We start from the raw sequence: 22459 nt of genomic DNA, 5'->3' as shown, positions 1-22459 counted from the left end.
GCAGAAACAGACGACGAGTCTACGCTTATTGACGATTGTGACATAGCTTACATCACAGATCTGGACGATTAAGGCTTCAGGCTTGTGCGGCACCGCAAGAAGGGGACCGTCGGAATCCCAGTGATTGTTACGCCTGCCACAGAAGGAGCCGACCTGAAAAAAGTAAATCCCATTGTTCTGTCTACGGAAATTGAAAAAATTCTTGGCGCATCGCCAGTTAGGAGCCGCTTTACTGCTCAGGGAGCCCTGCTTCTAGATGTACAGACAGAAGAGCATGTGAATTCCCTTCTCAGCTGCAAGTCAATCTCAGGGACTGCAATCTCAGCACGAGTGCCCAATTCGTACCTGCTAAACACGTGCATTATTAGAGGAGTACCGAAGTGGTACACTGACGAGGAACTGTTGCTATACCTAAAACCACAAGGAGTTTACCATGCAAGGAGAGTCACGCGACGCGTCCAAATTTCCGAAACCGATTGGGAGTCCAGGCGAACCAGCTCCGTGGTTCTTACGTTCGCTCCAAATACAGACCGTCCAGAGAAGATCAACTTGGGCTTCACAAGACACGAGACCATTGACTACGTTGAGACACCACCTCGGTGCTTCAAGTGTCAGCGCTATGGACATGTGGCCAAGCACTGCCGTGGTGAGCAGCGGTGTAAGAGATGTGGAGGACCCCACGATTTCAAAACATGCGCGTGCAGAGAGAAATTTCTATGTGCTAACTGTAGTGGTGGTCATCCAGCTAGTTATAGCAAGTGTCCTATGCGGGCAGCGGCAATAAAGCGCAAGAAAACGTTTATCTTGGGGCCAACAGGAAACGATGAGAAAAATACGACGAAGAAAAAGACAGAAAGTCAAAGAGAGTCAGACGAAATGAGATGTAGCTCAAAGAGTGAAACTGATTTTCCAAGCCTGAAGCCTTCTCCAGGAATCCAGGACACAGTGGTGCCATCGCGCAGTGGACCGGCTAAACAGTGAAATCAATGAACAGAGGCCCCGTAGACGAGAAGACTGCTGAACAACCGGAACAGCGAAGTTATGTGTCTGTACTGCAGCGACCCCAATCGCGTTGCGATGAAAACACACCACAGGAGGACTGTCAGCAGGTGCTACGTGCTCTCTTCAAGGCCTTGCGATCACACATGGAGAAGATGCCGGCGAGCTCGATGAAGGAAATGCTCGAAGTAGTCCTGGCTCTCGAGTCAGTGATTCTCAGATCTGCCTCTTTTTAAAGCACCTATCAATATGGATGCGGTCAGGACACAATGTTCACCATCTCGTTCACAGGTGCCACTTATTATGCAATGGAACTGTGCGGGTCTTGCGTGCCATTTGCCTGAACTGTCGCTTTTCTTGCGTAACATGCCTGTGCCGATATTGGCCCTGTCCGAGGCTGGTCTTCCAAGTTCCAGATCAATTGCTGGTTATGTTGCACATGGAAACCAAAGTATTCCGACATTTCCGAACGGAAGCGCCAAGCTATATGTGAGACGTGAAATACCACATTACGTTCTACCAGTGCAAGACCTTTGCAGCAGTGCTTTGGAAGTCACTGCTGTACAAGTGCGGCTGGGAAACCGAAGCCTCAGCGTGGCCTCCGTGTATGTGAGCTCTCGCCTGAAGGTCTCGATGCGAGAAATTATGAGACCTCTGCAGCCGCTGCCCAGCTCCTAGGATTATATGCGGCGACTTCAACGCTCACCATACTCTCTGGGGCGACAAGGCGACTGATGCACGTGGAAAGCAAATTGTTAGTGCTTTAAACACCGAGGGACTATGTGTGGCAAATGACAAACAGCCAACGTTTTTTCGACCACCGGCCTCTTACAGTGTCATTGACTTGACGTTACACTCAACGGACATCCTCGCATCGTCAACGACTAGTAAAGATAGAATGGGCAGTGATCATTTTCCTGTCTTCGTTAACATTGCCGGATATTGAACCAACGGCCGAAGATCCTGTCCGGTGACGCATTGGGATACGTACAGGGACGGCCTAGGCGAATCATCTGGAGACCTGTTCGCGGACATGCTACGCAGCAAGAGATTGGCTACCGCTGAGCTGAAGCTACCCGACCACTTCCCCGCTCCGGATCTAAAGCTCAAAAATCTATGCGCTGCCCGTAGAAGAGCGGAACGGAGGCTGATGAGGACGAAGGGCGACCCACCAATGAAGACTATATTCAAAAGGATTAACGCAGTAATTCGACGTTATACAAGGAAACTAAGAAGACATCAATGGGCATCATTTTGTGCAAGCCTATCGGTCTTCACACCAGTTCCACGGATATGGTGGGTCGTTAATAACCTTGCTGGAAACTTTCGACCAAACAAGCCATTTGAAGCCCTAGCATTGAAGTTAGGCAAGACACTCACTTGTCTTGCGAATGCCTTCGCTGAAATATACTCTTCCGGAAGGTCAGCTGGCACAACCAACGCGCCCCCGCTGCTATCGTCGTCTCTAATGGATGCTCCTTTCACACTCAGAGAGCTGGAACTAGCTATGAGCAGCCTCCGACGTCGCTGTGCGGTGGGACCTGACCTTATCAGTAATCAGATGCTGACTAACCTACCGGTTGAGAGACGGCGTGATTTGCTGGCATTTTTTAACCAAGTCTGGGCCAGTGGGGCTATCCCACATTTATGGAAGGCAGCATGGGTGGTACCGGTTCTGAAGCCTGGAAAGAACCCTGCAGCTCTGGACTCATACAGACCGGTATCACTGACCTCGTGTGCAGCGAAGCTAATGGAGAAGATGGCGTGCACAAGACTCACTTGGTATGTCGAGCAGGGCCGAAAACTACCATCGTGCATGACTGGGTTTCGGCAGCGTCTAAGCGCTCAAGACAATGCGCTGGACCTGCTAAGCCACATAGAACATTACAGTGCGGATGGCGTGTCGACACTTGCTGTTTTCATGGATGTTTCTAAGGCTTACGACTACGTGTCTCAAAGAGCCATCATCAGCCAGTTGCAAGTTATAGGCGTCACGGGTCATCTCTTGCACTTCATACATACGTTCCTCAATGATCGTCGCATCAGAGTTCGTCTTGGCGACACTTTGAGCGATGAAATACGTATATTTCGCGGTGTGCCACAGGGGAGTGTTTTATCTCCCTTATTATTTAACATTGCCATGAGTAGCCTCCCAAGAGTACTAAACCATCGAACACCAGTAAAGATATCTATATATGCCGATGATATCTGCATATGGGTCTCCGGCTACCAGCATCGCCGCCTCGCACGAATAGCCCAGGGAGCAGTAAAAGCCATTCAGGGCCACTTGGCAACGATTGGATTATCGCTATTAGCAGAGAAATCATCATTCGTACTATTTCCTGGAGTGAAAAGAAAGTCTACACGCTTGACGCTGAATTTGGATGGATACCAGATTCGACAAGTCACCAACGTCCGATTTCTGGGCGTTACCTTAGACCACAGGCTACTCTGGCGCCGCGGCGTTGACCACGTTGTGGCGTCATCGTCACCCAGGCTACATGTGCTCAAGCGAGTCGCTGGCATACGCTGGGGCAACCACCCGACGTCGATGCTACGACTACATACAGCGTTGGTTACCAGTCGAATCCTGTATCAGCTACCTCTGATATCACCCTCAGACAGCCAATACGAGCGCTTAGAAGCCATCCACAGAAAAGGTATCCGACTTTGCCTTGGAGTCCCTCAGCCAGCGTCAAACAAGAAAGTGCTCTACGAAGCTGAGTCACGCCCTCTACCACTCCAGGCTTCCCAGGCTCTGATGATCCAGCTCCTATGATTGATTGAGTCTACGCCAGGTAGAGCCCTCTTACGACGTATAGGTAACAGGCCGCGCTCACATTTTTATGCAGCATTGAACAGGCTTCGCGTATTAGGATTGCGCTGCTCGAGACAGAGGGAAAGGATAGAACCACCCTGGACATTCGAGGACATCACATGCAACTTAAGTGTACCACGATTGCAATCAAAGAGCTGCATTTCATCTGCAGAAGCGAAGTCATTAGTCCTGGAACACCTGAACACGATTTACCCGAATCACCTACAAGTATACACAGATGGCTCTGTCAAGGCAGACGAAGACCGCTGTGCAGCTGCAGTCTACATTCCCTCTCTAAGATATACGTGGTCTGGCCGTCTGGACTGTATAGCCTCGTCGACAGTTGTGGAAGGCGTAGCAATAGCTTCTGTGCTGCGCAAACTAAAGACTTTGCCTCCGCAGAATGTGGTGGTCCTTACGGACTCGAAGGCCGCATTACAACAAATACACCTTGGTTTGCCATCCCTCAAGTTCCCACGCAAATCACTAGCCATCGAGAAAGAACTCAATAACAAAGGCTTCACAGAAAAGTTTCAGTGGATTCCTTCCCACATTGGCATCTCAGGAAACGAAAAAGCTGATGCGCTTGCATACGCAGCACTCTATCAACCTTCCAAAATCAAGGCTCCAAAGAGTAATCAAGTGCAAAAATCTGACATTCGAAATCACTTTGCGTCGCTTTGGGTTCCACCGCATATGCCCTACGTAACCAAGAGATTGCACCGAGAGGAAGCCACACTTCTATATCGAATAAGGACAGGATCTGCTAATACACCGGCCTGGTTATTTAAAACGGGGCGAATCAATTCTCCGAACTGTACGGCATGCAACGAGACAGGAGACATTGAGCACTTCTTGTGGTCCTGCCAGCAATTCCAAGATGAAAGAGACACTCTCCTGAAAAATCTGCAAAACAAGGACCTTCCGCATGCGCGCCTGCAAGACCTTATATTTCCCGAGGGATCAGTTATAGCCAGCAAAGAAACTTCACGTCTCCTCATCGATTTCTTAAGAGAGACCGGTTTGATGGACATATGGCGAAATCCTTCAGCTGTATTCTGCGAGACGTTCGGGCGGAGCAACTGCCGGCCTTGTTCGCCAGGCTAAACCCGCCTGTTGCTACACTTCACCACCACCACCACCACCAAGCTCTTACGGTTTTACTGCCGAAAGTCCTGCCTAGGTTAAAAAAGAAGAAAAGAAAGACAAAAAGCTACTGTGAACTCCCAGAACAAAGTTTCCTGATCCTTTGTTGCGAACTGTGCTATCGTGAGTTTCCGTTTTTTCTCGTTTCCCTACTTTTCTTCCATAATCTTCCAATCGCCTCTTACTAATCTCTATTACGGACATGTTTACTTTTACCCTGCTCTAGCTGAACTCAAGGGCTTTAACGAGGCCAGTGGTACCTAAATATACCACTGGGCAGGCGTATTCGCATTATAAGGAAACATGCTCCATCGTTTCTCTAGCTTTACCGCAGCGATCACATGCTTCTTCCTTCTTATATCTCGCTTTATAGGTGCGTGTTTTAAGGCATCCCGATCGCGTTTCGAAAAGGAGTGAGCTTGCCTTTTAGTTATAAATTATTTCTTTCCTGATTTTGTTTTTCCCTCTTAAGTAGTTACTCATGGAAGGTTTCTTTTCCATTGCCGCCACCCATGAGATTATTTCAGCCTCTCTGACTTTCTGCTTGACGTTCTTTGTTGCAGTGTTGCCCGCCCTACAGGCCGCATACTTCTGGTAAGCTTCCTGGTTCTTTTCTCCACTGTGAAATAATGTTTTTCCTGTACAAATAGTTGCTTTCTTCCATATTCCTCAGTCGTATTTCATAATGAATTTTATTGTGAGCTTCTCTCACTTCAAAACTAGTCCAGGCCATATCACCCTGCACAGCTTCGTCTGTAGCCTTCGCGTGAGTGCCCAACGCGAGGCGTCCCACTGATGTTTAGTTGCCATCAAGTCTTAGTTGTACCCCTTATTTAAAGCATTTGAAAAAGTAAAGGCTGGAACCATTACACCCTTCCACATACCCCGGAGCACTTCGTACCTATTGTATCCCCATAGCGCTCCGCGCTTCCATTATGGCTGCATTTCTCTTCCCTTTTACTGTTATTGTTCTTTCCAGTGTTTCCATATATATATTGCCTTCGTTTATACATATACTAAGGTATTCATATTCTCTTACCCGAGGTATTTCCTGGCGCTGAATTGCCACTCTCTGTTCACTGTTTTCATTGAATACCATAATACCCGATTTTCTAACACTATATTTCAAACCTAAATTCTTCGCTTGTTAGCTAGCAACACAATGTCGTTCGCATAAAATAAACCTGGAAGTTGCTGCTCTACTACTGTATCCGTCCGCTTGTATGGGAGATTAAAAGCGGTATTACTTCCTTCTAGCGCCCTTTCCATCCGCAGCAGTGGGAATAACATCATAAACAGCAGTGGGGATAACGGGTACCCCTGCCTCAGTCCCTTGTGGATATCAGCTTTCTCCTAGATCCTCATCCCTTCCCATTCAACGCAAACGGTATTTTCTAGGTAAATCTCTCTCAAAAGCTGGAGACAATCGTCACCTAAGCTTTCCCCTTCCAGAATATCCCACAAAATATTGCGGTCGACGTTGTCATACGCTCCTGTAATGTCTAAAAAGGCTACATATAACGGTATGCTTTCTACTATTGATATTTCAATACACTGAGTAAGAACAAATCAATTTTCATCCAATCGCCTACCTATTCTAAAGCCGTTCTGAAGCTCTTCCAAAATTCCATTACTCTCTGCCCATGCTTGCAGCTTCAATTTGATTGCCTGCATTGCTAGCCTGTATAATACCGATGTAATGGTCAACGGTCTATACGAGTGAATTCTATCTTTCTCCCCCTTACCTATATAAATTAAATTCATTCTACTTTGTAGCCATCTGTCTGGTATTCGCCTATGTTTTAAAGTTTTTTCCGCTGCTTTCACCAGAGCCTCCTTACTTTTTGGTTGCACACTCTTAAAAAAAAGAGTGTCAAAAGAGGGTCACGACTTCCTCGACACTCTTTTTTCAGTCGCTCACTACCTTTTTCCCAACGGTAGTCGCAAAACAAAATCAGGAATGACGCATGAAATGGAGTACTCCCATGCTTCTTGAAGGGAGTCAGCGAAAGTCACATATGGTGTAATAGGTTGCAACGAATGTAGATCCGTTGGTTCACTCAATCAAATAACTGATTGACTATACCAAAGAAAAAATCATAATACGTAATTAGCCGAGTTCAACTCTTTAGCCGCAAAAACTGAACTGTGTTTCATGCAGTGCTGCATTACTGCGTAATCAGCATTGCAAGAAATTTAAATTGTTTTTTTATTCAGTGAGAAATAATAGAAGCAGGATGGTAGAAGGCCGAACTGCAATGTCACAACACTAGTTGGTATACATATTCAACACACTGTACATTATATATATTTTGTATATAAAGCTACCTTAAGGGGGGGAGTACATGGATATTGATTGACCATGCACAGAATGGAAAAACAAGGAAAGAATATACCACGAATATACATACAATGTCAAGGGAACATAAACTGTGAAGTACACCACGTGGAGTTCATGACATAAGGCTAAGCAAATATTACTATTTTTAATGAAACAACACTAATTCACATCTGGGTACCACTTCCTTTGCCAGATAAAGATCTAGGAACTCTTGCAATACCTCATCTCCTGGCCGCGCTGCACAGACTACATTGCGTTTAGGTACCTTCAATGCTTATCGATGTCTCCTGAATTCATCAAGTCCCATCTTGTCTAACAAGAACAGAACTTCATCCTGAGCCTCAAAGATACCTGCAATTGGTGTAAATTGTGGGTCGTCTCCCTTACCCGTCGTGGTTGCTCAGTGGCTATGGTGTTGGGCTGCTGAGCACGACGTTGCGGGATCGAATCCTGGCCACGGCAGCCGCATTTCTATGGTGGCGAAATGCGAAAACACCCGTGGGTACTTATATTTAGTGGCACATTAAAGAACCACAGGTGGTCGAAATTTCCGGAGTCCTCCACTACAACGTGCCTCATAATCGGAAAACCCCATAAGTCAATTTCATCTCCGCTGGCCATTAAAAGCACATCTCCCACATGGTATGCCATTTGCGGCATAGTGAGTGACTTTGCCTACCATACGTTACCTGCAGGCAGACGTTCCTCAATGCACGTGTGTAAAACAGATCTCTGCACAGGCTTCAGGCCTGACATGGTGTGGCGTTGGTTGAAGACAATCTCACGAAATTCATAGCTTTGCGAAAGTTGGTGAAGCTCTGCAGGTGTTTTACATTGGTTTTTGAAGTTTGTCGTCTTTGATGCAACATTCGTAAAGCACTGGTGATTAGCCTTGAACCACATACACCACATTCACTTGTGTGGTCTGAAAAGAGAGATCATGCGTGGGTAGTGCACAAGATAATGTAATTTATGGGTTATGCGGGCTTCTGGGTAGCGGGTAACGAATGAACGGAGAAATTCTTGAATTTTCACCTCCATATAAACAAGGGACCCTGAGGGAACCTCATCAGACAAAAGCATGCCCACAACTTCTCTGAATAGGAGCTAAGCCTCCCAGTCTTCGTTTCCCTCTGGAATTTTAGGAGTGAAAATCTGAGGCAAAAGTCCGAAAAGGCACCACTTCTGTGAAGCAGTGCCCTTTAGAGGGCCATTGCCTCGTACGAAGGCTTCTGTGGGTTGTGGTGGTCTGTCAACGTTTTACATTTAGAATCTTAAAATTTTGTGGTCTGTTTGTGCAATCATTGCGGCCATAATAGAATTTGCAAACTTCATGCATTGTTCTGCAAACAGCTGTGCAGAAAATATGCAAACCGCTGCTTTGTTCTTGCTCAAATTTTGTAGAGCCATCGCATTTTTGCGTCGAGTTTACACTTGGCATGGTTAGGTGCCTTGTTTGTAAGAAAAAAAATGCATATTTGCCTACGCCCATGAGGATGCAAACAGCTACTGCGACGGCGCAAACATAAGCTTGTGTCGCCGCATGCCGTCAGCTTTAAGAAGCAGAGTCTTACGGAGGACAGTCGCCTGTTCCAGGAGCAGGCAACACGCGGCAGCGCTCCCTGAAATGCTGCTTTCTGCAGCTGACGGCATGCGGCGATACAAGTTTATGTTTGCACCGTCGGGGCACCAGCTCGCATTCTCATAAGCGCCGGCAAATATGCATTTAAAAAAATCAGGCAATTAACTTTGCTAAGTGTTATACTAAACGAAGTAGACGCCAAAATGTGATCGTTGTGCCAAATTTGAGCAAGGATAGGTCAGCGGCGAGCGAAAAATTTTTTGCGAATGCGCGCAGCGAAATATTCAGGACCCTGCACAGTGGCTGACTTATGGCTTTCGTATTTACTTCGACTTTGGATTCACAACTGCGAGAAACGCGGCAACGGCACTGACGGCACTGACGGCACCTTAGACTCTGAAACCACGGCGATAAACGAGTATCTAAACGAGAGTGGTATTCTTCTCTTGCTTGCGTCGCGCCTGTGAAACCTGACAGCGGTGGCAGCATATCGTCCGATCCGCCTTCAACTGAACGCTCGTCGACTGATGCGGAAAAAGCGGCTTGCCTCGTTTCGCACGAGCCATCAAATAAAATCGTGAAGCTCACAGGCGCCCGCAAACTCGCCGACCTCCACGAAAGCCTGCGGACGGGAGGGTTCGCGTAACTGATAACAGGCAACAATCTTCTAATCCAGGTGAGCGTAAATGTACTGCGCGTTATGGAGCGCAAAGATGGTTTGGTCATTGTTTGGTTCATATGGGCAAAGTAGAAACAGTATGTGTAGCTGAAATGTCCAGCACGATTAATAACTGTTCTGCTGCCGCGCTTTGAACTGATAGATCGAGTGTTACGAAATTGCATTGTGTCACTTCACTGTGCTGCCAACTACTAACATTTTTGTTTCGTCACAGCCAATGCACATGACCTTAAATAGTGTAGCGCATACTTGCACGTACGAACACAACGTTGCTCAACTATAATTATTGCCGTGTCGGGAAGCCGCAAGGAAACTAACCTTTTCAGGACTCCCATACTCTGAAAACTCGTGCGGTAGGTTAACTACTGATATTGAGGTCAGGTGTGCAATGGCTACCCTATCTGTTGGGAGAAGGTGAATTAGTAACAGCTTCAGTCAATGTATAGGTCCTTCAATTAGCATAACTGGTCGCAGTATGCCATATTCTGCAAATTTCCGCAGCGTTGAACTAATAAAACAGGCAAGACGAGGAAAAGGGAGTTGTTTGCCTATTCAATCCTTGTCCTCATCTGTGCGCTGCAACAATCACGCATCAATGAAGTTAAATTGAACCAACTGAGGAAAAAGAATTGTTGGCATTTGCAGCAATAGGACTATGAAAACCTTGTGCAATCAGCAAAATCGTTCTATCTTTGTAAAATCATCTGTTCTTATACACTGATGGTTGTTGACATTGCTAAATAAGCTCAGCCTTGCTTCCTTAATGCATCCTGTACTTAGCTCACATATGGGCAGCAGGATTAGTGCCGTGCTGTGATGGCTCTAAATAACAAACCTGTTTGGGACAGTACAGCAACCATAAAAAAGGCTGTTTAATTAAGCAATGCCTGTTGAGTGTCCCCTTTCTTCACTCCTAATGTGCAAAACTATTGATAAACCATCCGGGTGTGCTTTCAGATCTTCAACGACCAGTTCCAGTGCTACGTCGACATGGGTGAAAGCACAACAGTGTATGAAGGAGCATTGATTAACTTGGTTGTCACCCCAAGCCACTCCGAAGCATCAGAGGCACCAAAAAAGCTGTGTGCAACCGGTCCTATCCAATCTGTACTCAAGCATTAACTCTGTATAACATCAAAACCTGTCGTATGCTTGAAAGCTATAATACCGGCATTTGAGCAGTACTTAAAAGAACCCCTCACCAGGCCACATAGCAAACTTAATTATACACTGGAAGTCGTTAGGTGCCCTCTTGGGAGCATTCTAATGCTAAAATTTTCACACTTGCTCATTAATAGCTGAGATCGAAATATTGCAGTCCGCAAACCCATCATTCAAGGAGGCGAGCGTCACTGCCAAAAAGAACGCTTGGATGTCCCTTGCCAATCCACTAGTGGAGAAAAGGCTGCCTGTTGTTCCGTACATGCATGAAGTGGCCCACGATTTAACGAAAGTGGCCAGCACGTACAAAGTACCTATTATTTTCTTGGCTCCACAGAAGCTGACCCATTGTGGTAAAAACCATACAAGGCCATATGTGACTTGTGCGGTCGGTACGGTGTACGAAATTTCACTTAATTGCGGCAGGGTGCATATCAGCCAGACAGGCCGTTGCATCAACGATTTGGCAAAGGAACATGAGCTGTCTGTCAGGAATAAGATTAATGCACATTTGCCTATGCACTGCGATTCCCGCACGTGTGAGCCATATCTTTTCCATGTCCGCATTCTTGGTAAACGCAAAGATTCTCTGGCATTGCAATAATGGAGGCCTGTTTCATCAACATGAAACGTGACGTCTATGTCAGTGATACATCTGTGACTTGAACTGAACTCAACGACAGTTTCTGCAGTGTATGACTGAATAATATATGCAAACTTGTTTGAGTACTGCATTCAAACATATGTGCGCATATGGCCACCTTCACCTATAAATATGATCCTATTTGCTTTCAATAAAGTAGTAGCAAGTGACACTCATTCCTGTCCTAAAGCTTTTTTCTGCCTTTGGTTGCATCTTCACATTGGGGAATAAGCTCATGGGAATTTAGTAAACGAACAAATGCATGTCATAGGGGCAATTCCACTAAGTGAAAATAAAGAGTTTTCCTCTAACATTTTTTCATATCTATATCGTCCTAGTTCCACTTTTATAGCATACCACTGTCGTTGTGAAATATTGGAATGCTCTGCTACTAATAGATATGACAAATGAGGTGTATTTATTAAAACATAAAAACAAAAAGCTGCAATACATTTTTTTTTATTTTGTGCAGTCTAGACAGCCTAAATATGACTGATGATGTATGAAGAGCTTAAGATGCACAATCATGTTCATGATTCCTCAATCCTTACATGTCACCTTTGAAAGTATTACCCGACCTTGATATTTGTATCTATCTCAGTAGCTCAGATTTATGTAATGCTGACGGATATGTTGACTTCCTTTTTGAAATAATGACAATGTTTCACCAGAAAAAGCTTATAGGTAAAGGCACCAATAAGATATCAGAAAAAATATATTCATTGAAATATTCATTCGTTAGCCACCAGAAATGCGATAGGGAGTTAATAATGTTTGGATAAACACCAGCAGTCTAGTTTGTGTACTTGAGAACCAGAATGTTCTAGTATATTTTTGTTCTATCATCCTTGGCCTTTAACTGACCTGCTTTTGTTCTCTGTTTCTGGTCTCAAGACAATGATAGTCTGGACTTGGCACTTTATGGCCCAGTTTTTGTCCTTCACAAAGCAATACCTCTGTATATGATGGAGCTAGCAACAAGTTTTCCTCAGAAGGAATGTTTGCAGGTGCATCACTATGGTTGCTTTCTTCACTTCGGTTGGGGAGTTTTTTGCTTATGGTACCCATGTCTGTGAAGGGACAAGTAATGCGCATTCCTTGTGAGTGGTACCAATGCGAAAAGTGGCAGAGGGGTCATGGTGTGTTGGTAAGGAGGTGTCTGTATAGGGGGCGGTAAAATTCGTCTTTAAATTTGGTTTCAACAACCCATTTATGCTGTAAGTAGTCGGTTGTCTCAGTCAGTGATTTTCGCTGTTCGTACATCATTATCCTTGAACAGCAGTGAGCTCTATTTGCCATGGCAAATGTGCCCATATTTATGAAGAGCCCTTCCTGCATTCTTAGCCCGTCACTAATTGTAGTAGGTAAATTTGAGCATGTGGAGAGATAATCTGTGATACCATATCTTTCGTTTTTCTAGCTATGGATTTTGTTGTTGATTTCAATGAATATTTCTCCTTTTAAGGCTATCTGGTAGTGCAGTTGAACATGTGGAGAATACACTCAAAGGACAGTACAACGAACTGTCAACGTACACACTGCCTCCGATGTCCATTGACATTGCTGCACACCTCTGAAATGTCACCGCAGGAGGTGTGCCTGACAATCTTCGAAACAAAATTGAATAGATTGCCTACAATTTGTCATCTCAGACAATGTAATTCACAACAATTACCTGGATGCATAGGTCAGCAAAATAATGAGAACTTACTAACACTCACCAAAATTCTGCTCAGCCGCGTTCATTCAGGCTAAGTCTCACCGAAATTTGACTCTGTCGGACTCGCTGAGCCTCACTTTCCAGATCAGTCTAAATGAGTCGACTCATCCATGAGTTTGCCGACCTATGTCACATGTAAATAAAGTTGGTATAGAATGTACTTAATGAGAATTTATTCCACAGTAAATGTCTAAATTATGTTCGGTCACTTATTTTTCCCAACCTTGTATTGCAATATGAATGTTATGCAGAATGTTAATTAGAAAGTGCATTTCGCTCCATTCTTATGCGGTTACGTCACTAAGGAAAGTGGGAGGTGTCCAGAATCAAAACAGATATTTGTTGTCAAATTGGCTCATTCAAGATTATAACTTAAATGCTACGCAGTTCCCCTTGAAAACTCTCGATAATCGAGGGAAAAAATTGTTTTCCTGAAGCTTTGCATTGGGGCAGTGAGCAATGTCCAAAATGTCTAGTGCCATTTAGGTATTTAGAAGTGTATATGGCATTTCTGGTAGAAAATGTTTTTATTACTGATACATTGTTGTCTAGTCCTGAATTAAAGTTCATTCATTTTCTGACTTCTAAATTTAAATATTCAATGGCAATGTTGACATTGCAGCCCTGAGCCCATTTCTTTTTATTCAGGCTACCAACATGAATCCTAACACTCCCAGGGCTACATTTAATGCGTCTACACAAATACCAAGTGAATTAAATGAAAAGACAGCTCTGGCTAGCTAAAATTGTACAGTGCTGCCGGTGTCCTGTGAAATTTGGGGGTTTGGTTACCAGGATGGAAAGACAGTCATGGCTAGTTGAATTGGTACAGCGCTCCGTGTATGAGGTGAAATTTGTGGGTTCGGTTACCACCAGCAGCATTTCTTCTACGTCCATTCCTCTTTCACCGCAAAAAACAGTCACGAAAGCTACAGAAATGTTAACACTCAGTCATCATTAATGTTATGCTTCAATAGAGTAATATCCTCCGTGGTTTCCTTACCATGAGTCTTGGGTTAATGAGTGGGCGAGAGGGCTAGAATGATGCGTTGAATAAAGCTTCTTTAGCTGCTGGTAGACGAGTACAAAGGTAGACGTGTTGTATCGGCACGGCACCGCACGTGCCTATGAAGCTGGGCGCACCTACTGTAATCACTTTCTTCCCTTGCTCTCTATTTTTCCCTTCCCCTCGTTCTTGCTGTGTGCTGTACATTGCAGGCAATACCCATAATAAACGTTCTTTGTTCGGTACGTGGTTACTTCAGTGGCGACGAGGGTGGGACAAACCTGCCGCCCACCAGCAACAACCCGCTAGCCATGGCCGAATACGCAAGCCCACCGCAGTTCGATGAAGCTACGGACCACTGGCCGGCATATCTAGTGCGGCTAGGAGCTTTCTTCGAAGGCAGCGGCATTGCTCGTAGCTGGGCTGAGCACTCACACGGTGGCCGTCGTTAGTGGACGCTGCGCGCCAACAAAGGTGAACGAGCTGCCGTACAATGAAGCACTCGACATACTGCAGAAGCATTTTTCGCCCAACCCGAATGAAATAGTCCAATCCTACAAAATTTTCCCACGCAACCAGATGACAGGAGATCCGGTCAGAGTTTTTCTTGTAGCCATTCGGCAATTGGCGCATACCTGCAACTTCGGCACTTCACTTGACAGTATGCTCCGGGACCGTATAGTTTGTGGCTTGCAAGACAACTCGGTACGTCGTCAAGTGCTTTCGAAAGCATCCTTAACAAGAAGCGAAACAGAGGAAATCGCCGTAGCAGTGGAAATGGCTGAAGAAAACGTGAAGGCCTTGAAAACTGCGCCTGAAGACGAAGGCGTACACATGTTAAGAAACGTGTATGCCCGGCGTGAAAGTCGGCCGCCATGCTTCAGGTGTGGAAAAACAGGGCACGACCCCAGAACCTGCCGGTTCCGCTCGGCGAAATGCCAGTGCCGGCAGCGCGGTCATGTTCGCATGATGTGTCCCGGACAAGCAGACAGCAGAAAGAGGGAACCGTTTACGTGGCCACACCAGCAAATTAATGCCATGCATCCGTCAGCAGGAAACTGCAACGATCCGGGATCAGAAGCTCTGTTCCTCGTTGAAACGACAGATAATTTCGTTGGAAACATTCACACCGTAAAGGCAATAATGTAAACTCTACTTTAGAATGGAATAGCGATCAAGATGCAGCTGGGCACAGGGTCCCCGGTTTCTATAATCATTTGGCCCGCCTACGTACAACATCAAGATGCCTGGCCGAAACTGCAAGAATCGCCGCTCAAGTTGTCATGCTTCCTTGGACCACTGCCGGTGCGTGGCCAGTTACAGCTCGACGTTTCCTTGGGTTCGAAGACTACGAAAGCCACATTAGCGGTGCTGAGTTGTTCAGGGCCGTGCCTGTGTGGCCGGGACGTCATGACAGCGCTGGACCTTCTTGGGGAGCCGGTGCTCAGCGCAACGCAGGAAGGTGAGAGTGCAGCCATTCGTGAAGTGGAAAGTGGCGTTCAAGACTTGTTAGAATTTTCCGACGTGTTCCGACCCGAGTTAAAGCTCATAAAGGGACAGCCCGCCCGTTTGCCATTGCGGGATGATGCTGCTCCTCGGTTCTGTAAGGCGCGGCCGGTGCCGTACGCGTTGCGCTCAAAAGTGGAGGCCGAAATTGATCGGTTAGTTGAAAATGTAATTCTTGCCCCGGTCGCACACTCGGAGTGGGCGGCACCCGTGGTGGCGGTGGTAAAGCGTAATGGAAACATTCGCTTATGCGGCGATTTCAAAACTGCCAACCAAGGCTGCCATACGATCCAGTATCCTCTTCCGCGCATAGAGGACATCATGGCGACGTTAAACGGCGATGAAGTTTTTACAACTCTCGATCTCCGGGAGGACGCTTACAATCAAATTGCGTTAGAAGAAGAATCGCAACTGCTCACGATGGTGAATACAAAGAAGGGCCTTTTTTGCTTCACACGCCTTCCGTTCGGAGTAGCCTCGCCGCCAGCGCTATTTGAGCAACGCATGGAAACAATTTTGCAAGGACTGCCCGGAGTACAGGTCTATTTGGACGAGGTAATCATTGCAGAAAAGTGGAATGACGCCGCCACCTTACGCCGAGTTCTGGGAAGGTTCCGCGAGTTCGGGTGCGGCTGAATTGGGAGAAGTCAAGATTTCGTGAGAATAAGGTTGATTTTTTGGGTTACAAAATCAACGATACGGGCGTGCATGCCAAAAGGGAAAATCTTGAGGCTATTCTGGACGTCGGTACACCCACGGGTGTGCCCGAGTTAAGGTCATTTTTGGGTCTGGTCACCTATTACCAAAAGTTTCTACCGCGGGCAGCCACGATCCTTGCACCTCTGTACGAACTATTGCGCGCCAGGACGGAGTGGAAGTGGGGTATTGCTCAGCAGCAGGCGTTCCAAGAGGTCAAAGCACTGATAAGTAAAGCAGAATTTCTTGTCCATTACTACCCGGACAAACCGTTGGTACCAGAATGTGACGCTTCATCAGTCGGCATTGGAGCCGTCCTTTCTCACGGCACAGCTGAGGAGATGAGGTAACCCATTGGCTTCCGCTCCCGCATACTCACAGACGCAGAGCGGAAGTATTCGCAGCTTGAAAAGGAAGCCCTGGCATTAGTGTTTGGAGTGACGAAATTACGGGCATATTTGTTGGGTAGGCAATTTACACTTCTGACTGATCACAAGCCATTAGTTAGTATTTTAAATCCAGACAAGCCGGTTTCAGCCATGGCGGCCGCCCGCATACAACGGTGGGCCCTCCAGTTGAGCACCTACTCCTACATCGTCAAGTTCAAGGATGGCAAGTTCCGGCTGATGCACTCAGCCGCCTGCCATGGGCTGCGCCTTCCAACGAAGTGTCCGGAGACGAGGACGGCGCTGATGACTGTGAGTACGTACAGGCGCCCAAATCTTTAACTGGCGTGCGCGAGCGGCGACTTCTCCGTGCGTCAGCGCCGTATGACGGGGCGAGGCTGGAAACAGCTTAGCAGACGATGGGCCCAGCTGAGCGGGCTTTGTCCATATGCACTTAGCCTCAGACTCTTTGCTGCCGCGCCCCGTCATACGGCGCTGACGCACGGAAAAGTCGCCGCTCGCGCGCGCCAGTTAAAGATTTGGGCGCCTGTACTTCTCACCGACTGTTTGGACAGTAGTGCTGTCAGCCAAACAGGCCCGGTATACGGCCGAAGATGAGTTACTTGTGGTGCGGAAGTGGGTGCAGGAAGGCTGGCCTCGACATTTAGACGCGAAGCAAGTCACTCTGAAGCCGTACCTAGTCCGGAGGGACGAGCTAACTGTGAGAGAAGGCCTGGTGTTCTGGAGCCACCGAGTCGTCGTGCCTAAAGCAGCCAGGAACGCAGTGTTGCAGCTGATTCATAAGACACTTCAAGGATGCACCGCGATAAAGAGACTAGCACGCTCGCTGCTTTGGTATCCCGGCATTGATAAATAGGTTTAGCAGCTCCGTAAGACGTGCCACTTATGTGTTCAAGCTGCACCGATGCCTCCACGCCAGGTACCACTCCCGTGGCCGGAAACCAGGCAGCCATGGTCTCGTCTGCACGTTGATTTTGCGGGTCCGGTGGACGGCTACATGTTATTAATTGTAGTCGATTCCCACAGGAAGTGGATGGAAGCTGTGCCTTTGCGAACTTCCACAACTGGGACGACCGTAGATGCCCTGCGCACCCTCTTTAGCACTTTTGGGTTGCCGCGCACAATCGTCACAGATAATGGGCCGCAGTTTGCAAGCCGGGAATTCCAGACTTTCACTACGGTGAATGGAATAAATCACATGCGCACTGCACCATATCACCCTCAATCGAATGGGTTGGCGGAACGAGCGGTGCGTACCATAAAACAAAGCCTGCAGAAAAACAGGCAAGGAGCAATGCAAACGCGGCTGGCCAGGACCTTGCACAACTACCGACGAACGCCGCTGTCGGGCGGAAAAGCGTCGGCTACGCTGCTGATGGGGCGTGAGCTACGCTCCCGATTAGATAACTTGTTGCCGTCGGAAACGGAGCGTTACAGTTACCCTTTTGCCAATGATTTCTTGCAGAAGGATAAACCACTTTGGGTGCGAAACTACGGTTGCCTCGGAGACCCATGGACTCAAGCACGTGTCCAAACAACAAAGGGGTCTCGTATGGTGACTGCCGAAGGACCGGAGGGTGAACTAATGCGACGACACTTGGGCCAAGTGCAACCGCGTGTGGTGGTGCAGGACTCGGAGGAAGTGCAGCCGCGTCTCTCAGCCAGAGGCGACGGAGCCGTCGACAAGACCGCTAGTGCGAATACGACGGATGAGACTACAACCCTGGAACTACGAAAGTCAACCCGTTCGAGACGTCCCCCTGACAGGTTCTCTCCCTAAGAGAAGAGGAAACTGTTGTATCGGCATGGCGCCGCACGTGCCTATGAAACTGGGCGCACCTACCGTAATCACTTTCTTCCCTTACTCTCTATTTGTCCCTTGCCCTCTTTCTTGCTGTGTGCTATATATTGCACGCAATACCCATAATAAACGTTCTTTGCTCGGTACGTGGTTACTTCAGACGAGTACAAAGACAGAAGTGCCGACTGTTGACTGAAATATTATTATCCAATGTGCCGAATTTACACAAGCCAGTGAAAGAGCTACCAGAAAAACGAACTTCTGAAGATAGAAACAAGAAAAGCAGACGAGTGGGCAAAAAATGAACAACGCAGAAAATCGAGACGCAAAAAAATGTAAGGTTCCATCACAAATGTGCGCCGTTCACGTGACTTCCAGAAAAACGTTAGTTCTTTTGATAGGGAAATCAGAAAGGCGTCTGCAAAGTCAAGCGAAAGATTTGGCATGCTGACTCCATATAACAGGTTGTGTGCTAAATTTCTCTTTCGTGCGGCGCTTGTCGCATGGGGCAGACGGCCATATGCATTGATGAGAGGTTGTGTGGACATGCATATAATGTGAGCAATGGCAGAGAAAGTTCTTTTGGCACATCATACTAGCATGCATGGCTGCACTCCTTGAGTTGAAAGAATGTCAGTTGTTGACACGCGCAGGGATTGTCATACCCATATAATACTTGAAGCAACACAATTGGCGTGAGAACAGAGTGCATGCATCAGCAAACCATCCATTGCCTTATAAGAGAGCTCAAGTTTCGGAGAAGTCAAACCTACGGCGAGCAATTTTTATGGAACTCTACATCTCTTCGTGTTTCTCTTCATGGTCTGCTTTGTTCACCTTTTCAGTAATTATTATTTTTCAGATAGATATATCACTATTTTATGCGAATTCGGCAATAAAACCTCCATTGGTAGTCAATGCTTGTGTCTACGTCCTCGTTTAACCTTTGAGCTGCACACTCACGATAACGGATCAAGAACTAGCGCAGTAATAAGCTGCCCTGCTAAATTATAAGAGTTGCCCCTTCAAGTTTGTATTCGTGGCTAATTTTCCCTTGTGCGCATGTTTTAGTAATAGGTTAATTTGAAATATTAATTTAAACCTTTTATAACATCTTCTTTGGTGAAAGTATTTTAAGAGTTTGCGAACTCTGGTCATGATTATCAGTTTATCTTGGCTATTGCAGGACAAAAGGAATAAATGTTACCCCTGTCCTGTGTCAAATTCATCCGATCAATTTTCTAACGTCGGTCTCGTAACGCATATATTGCTTTCATGGCGCAGTTTATTTAAGTTCTCCTATCTGATGAATCGCAGTTCAATTGTTTGTTATTGTTTCATGGAAATAGTTGCGCTACAATGCTGTTGCATAGTTTTTTGTGTACTGTTTTATGTAGAAGTTTGATGCAGGCTTTTCTAAACATCAGGTACCCAAATAAATTGTGCAATGTCGCTGCAAGGAGCCTCGTAAACCGGTACCCTGCACTGAGGGACCCTGGCCATGTAAGAGATTTTTTTCATAACCTTCCTTTATTTTGATTTCTTTCCACTTTTAGATGTTAAGCATATCCTGGCCAAGGCGGCCGCATTTCGATGGGGGCATAAATCAAGAACACCCGTGTACTTAGATTTAGGTTTACGTTAAAGAACCCTAGGTGTGTACGCTAAAGAACCCCAGGTGATTCCAATTTCCGAAGTGCCCCACTACGGTATGCCTCTTAATCAGATTGTGGTTTTGGTACGTTAAACCCCATAATTTATTTTTTACGTTAAGCATGCTGTCAAACCCTTTCTTAGTACTTTGTAAATTCATGACCATCCTTGCTCGCAGCTGTTCAGGTCTGTGTGCTTGTCATTGAGTAGAGATGTGGTGGTTTTAAAGCTTTGCCGCTAACTAAATATGAAGATTCGAACAGCACCTCTGCATCTGGTATGCAATACGGCCACCTCTTGTAAAATTAATTGCATGCTCAGCTAAATGTACAATTTGGTAAAATAATATGTTTTTGTACCTGTAGCCGTTTTCATGCATTAAAGTTTTGACCAACACCAGTACCGAAAAAAATTCTCAGCTATTGTGTTGAAAGGTGTGCTAAAATAGCTCAGTCGGTACAGCCGTCAGCACGCTTAACACGAACGCTCCGCAGCATGGCCCGGACCGGCTTAGACTGACGCCAGCGCCGCGAAATGTGCTTTGTTATCTCGGCATATTTGCGGCGGCTTACGATGGCTGGTGCACAGCTCGGTTTGGCTGCTCGTCTTGTCTTTCGCTTGTGCCTGACCGGCGGGGAGAGAGCGCTCACTTGACATATCCGTTTCGCTTCGTTTCGCTCGTCGCTGCGGTCTCGCGCGTCCAGAAAACACGTTGCGGTTTGCTTATATCGGCGAACCGCAAATCGTTCGTGACGTTTGTAAAGGTTGAACAATAAATCACAGCTCGCGCGCCTTTCGCGTTTGGCCGCAAAGCTGGCGCTTTAAGGAAATGATAAATAGGAAAATGAGAGCAAATGCAGGTTTGTGGCGTTTTTAAAGGCTGGACAATAAATGACTCGGCAAATACGCTGCCGTTTAGGGTTGTTCATGTTCTTTATTTCTTATATTCTCTGACAGCGTGCATCAGAGTGCTCTCGCAGGTTAGTGCCTGGCTTCCTGTTTAGTGCACGATAGACTGAAGATCCAGTGTCAGAACATACAGCATATGAAATATTAACTGCAGTTTGCCCTTTTGAAAACTAGCAAGAAATTACATAGGAAACGCGCATTGCAAAGTGTAAAGCATGACAATGTGAATAAGATAGGGAACCCGCTGTTTAAGTCACCAAGATGCGACGGGGGCGTTGATACCTTATGTGCACTTTTACTATATAAGATGCTACCTTTCGATGCATTGCATCTATGGCAAGAGTCTTTCTATTTACCTAAAAAGCTAGTTTCTTATCCGGCAAGATGCTGCTTAGCACTTTTAATCAATAACTACACATTGCAAGCTTAGTTTGCACCGAACCTACGCATCTTGCCCAGCACACGCACTGGATCTCCAGTGTAGCGTGGACTATGCAGGAAGCCAGACACTAACCTCCTCCTATGCGCGCTGTCAGAGAATATGCGAAATGAAGAACATGAACAACTGTGGCACTGGGTTTGTAGATTTATTTATTGTTCAACCTTTACAAACGCCACGAACGGTTTGCCGTTTGCCGAGATAAGCAAACCGCGACGCATTTTCTGGACGCGCGGGAGACCGCAGCCACCAGCGAAACGTGGCGAAACGGACATGTCAAGTAAGCGCACTCTCCCCGCCGGTCAGGCACAAGTGAAAGACAAGACGAGCTAAGAAATCGAGCTGCACTGCAGCTATCGTAGGCCGCCGCAAACATGCCGAGATAACAGAACACAACACTTCGCGGCGCTGACGTCAGTCTAAGGCGATCCGGGACTAGCTGCGGAACGTTCGTGTTAAGCGTGCTGACGGCTGTACATTTTGGCACGTAAAGGGAAGGGTGCAAAAAGCAAGCTAAGGTTAGGGCAACTCCATGCTTAACTGTGTGCTGTGTTTGCAATTTCTTTCACAACCTGAAAACTGGAAGTCATTGAACTGTAGTTTCGGTATGTAATGTCAATTGCTTTCATTTCATTCCAGTTCTCATGGTATATGTGCCTAAGAAACAAGTACAAAAACGTGCGAAACCGTTAGCCACCAGGATGCCCTGAAGCCGATGCTGAGAAAGCAGAAGTGAATGCAAGAAAGGCAAGCGAAAGTTGTGGCACGTGCTCAAAATCTGCATTTCGAAGACAGCTAATCAGCTGCAAGTTTCCATGCATATTTAATTGAGTAGACAAACTGACTCTCCTTCCTTTGTTATGTGACTTAGTTGAAACATTTAGTGGCTTCTCTTGATGTACATGTTTATATTATTTACATTTTATTTTTAACAAATGCAAATATGCAATCAA

At 46.4% G+C, this 22459-nt stretch overlaps 1 pseudogene; it reads left to right on the top strand.

Annotated features, from left to right (window-relative positions):
• Positions 1–14406: 14406 nt before the first annotated feature.
• LOC142591486 (uncharacterized) lies at positions 14407–16647 on the top strand (annotated as a pseudogene).
• The last annotated feature ends 5812 nt before the right edge of the window (positions 16648–22459 follow it).

Source organism: Dermacentor variabilis, chromosome 8, assembly GCF_050947875.1.
Source record: "Dermacentor variabilis isolate Ectoservices chromosome 8, ASM5094787v1, whole genome shotgun sequence".
NCBI classification, from domain to species: domain Eukaryota; kingdom Metazoa; phylum Arthropoda; class Arachnida; order Ixodida; family Ixodidae; genus Dermacentor; species Dermacentor variabilis.
This window is presented reverse-complemented; position numbering and strand designations above follow the sequence as displayed.